The sequence below is a fragment of the Morone saxatilis genome, unplaced genomic scaffold, assembly GCF_004916995.1.
Source record: "Morone saxatilis isolate NCDOM2014 unplaced genomic scaffold, NCSU_SB_2.0 Contig0, whole genome shotgun sequence".
Classification (NCBI taxonomy): domain Eukaryota; kingdom Metazoa; phylum Chordata; class Actinopteri; family Moronidae; genus Morone; species Morone saxatilis.
This window is the reverse complement of record NW_023339650.1, coordinates 5,061,037-5,063,395: the sequence shown is the minus strand read 5'-3', so window position 1 is coordinate 5,063,395 and position 2,359 is coordinate 5,061,037. Positions and strand designations below refer to the sequence as shown.

At 39.8% G+C, this 2,359-nt stretch overlaps 1 non-coding gene across 1 annotated transcript; it reads left to right on the top strand.

Moving 5' to 3' along the window:
• The first annotated feature begins 1,953 nt into the window (after positions 1–1,953).
• trnag-ucc lies at positions 1,954–2,025 on the top strand. The gene has a single exon. It is a non-coding gene; the product is annotated as a tRNA-Gly (tRNA).
• Positions 2,026–2,359: the final 334 nt, after the last annotated feature.

The following is a 2,359-nucleotide window of genomic DNA, read 5'->3' as shown; positions in this document are numbered from 1 at the left end:
TATCATGGTTGTATTTGTAGAGAATTTGAACTCCTGATAAAGACGAAGCTAAGGAAATGTCTTCAGAAATGAAGCCGCAAATCTAGCTGCCATCTAGAGATTCAGCAGCCTGCTACAGAGTCTGAAGAATTGTTTTCATCTTCATGGACATACACTTTGTTAGCCGTTGAGTCACAGTGGTTTGAGACAGCCCATGCCAATGGAGGGTGTCATCTCTTCAACATATGGCAGGATCCTAAAGCTTTGACTCTACAAAAAAAGATACATGCAAATGAAGCCTGTATCTTGATCCAAGGATTGCTGAAGCCCATGTGGGAACTGACTGACATCTCAGGTTCACACCAACCCTGAAATCATGACGCACGTGGGAGGTGCAACAGAAGCACTTGACATGCATTCAAGATCCAGCTGGTGTTGAACTGTACACGAAACTCAGCTCAGTGTCACAAAAAGTCCTGGATGTCTTGAGACATGACAGTGTCACCATGTGTGGGAAGCTTTCATTAGATTGCACACATAGTAAATGTGCATCATCATGTCATGCAACTAATATCTCAATCTTGCTTTTTCAAGAATGGAGATATAGTACTATGTATATGTTTCAGGGTGGATCCAGTTGGCACGTGAACCGAAACCATGTTATGGGTACGTGTCTTTGAATGTGAAATCTACGATGTCCACCTGATGCACAACATAAATGCCCTTAGCAACAGAGTCTTCAATCTTGCACTCTTGCCAGAATGTATTCCTCCGTGGAAACCCGCTGTTTCTGTCAGTTGATAACTTTCAAGAAGACCTTGCCAGGGCTGTGGGGACCTTCCAAGAAATGTATGTATCATAATTATCATTAATTACCATTAATTACATGCTAACAGTTAAGCAATAACACACAAGCAGATTCATGTAGCTCTGTATGTCCACACAGTGTTTTACACTCCTTATTTACAGATTATCTATAAATAGTTCAATTGTGCACTGGGGGTATACTGTATATCACGATTTATACAACGCCTCTCCAGACAAATTAGTGGACCACAACTGTCTGTTGTATAATATTGATAATGTCATCTTTTTCCTTCACAGAATATTTGTGACCCATAAACATGTCCAGTATCAACTCCAACGGCAACAGTGTGGCAAGAGGGGAGCCACCAAAAGAATATTGTAGACCTATATCTCACTATTTAATCCATTTCTGTGAAGAATATGTGATGAAACAGTTATTTTTAAAGTTTAGATTATTATTGAAGATATAAACATAAAAAAAAAACTCACAGGAAGGGGTCCAAGCTATATCCACAGAGATATTCACTCTGCATTGTTCTGTAGAACAGAAAAGTATGCAGTTAAAATTGTTTCCCCTTGAGGAAAAAGGTTGAGAACCACTGGTGTAGATGTACGTGGGGTCAGTCCAAAAACACTGGCCATACCCAGATGAAGGGAAACTAAAACTGCTACTGTCCAGCATCTGGACACAACAAAAGTGTGTCAGTGTATTTTGTCAAGGCCAACACAGACAAACAGAATCTCAGAAGAACAGTTTTATTGGTTTAAGAGTATGTATTCCCTACTCTCTTTCCCTTCTTTCCTCCACCCTAACATATTCTTTTGCCCCGGTTTAATTGGAGCAGTTAGGGTGGATTGTAAATCCAAGTTTGAATCCTGCCAACAATTGTTTTCATGTGATTCTACCAACTCCCATGATCTGAATAATCCCAAAAAGATACTGTCAGGAGAACATCCTCTTGTATGAGTTGTGAAATGTACTCCGTACTTTTACATATCCTATAACCAGGAGAGTATTCTGAATTCTTTTTCTGTCTGTATAGTTAACATTAGTCAAAGATTTGTTTCACTACATCCTTCTCTTCGGTTTATTCTTTCCCTCTCCTCTCCCAAACACTCACAGTGCAGGAAAGTGCTGAGTCAGCGACCACATTCCTACTTCTCACTGCGATGGTGGTATAGTGGTGAGCATAGCTGCCTTCCAAGCAGTTGACCCGGGTTCGATTCCCGGCCATCGCACATATCTTTAGTTTGTTCGGTGTTAGGAATTTGTCATTCCCGTTGGAAACATTTCTTCAGTCCAACCTACCTTTTACAGGTTTTAACAGAATGTACTTTCTGCAGGTTTAAATTAACTAACCAATACAGATATTGTTTCGCAGCTGTGATGTACGGTCAGCTTTTTTGTTGCTCTCCTCTGTTAAACTGTCTTACAATGGCACACATACCACGTTACCTTATAATAGAACCCTACAACAGAATGTTTGGAGGGTAACTAAAAGTTAAGAAATGTGTTATGTCATTATCTGTACAGTAAAAAAAAATTAGTGTTATAGCTCCTCTTTAACTGTGT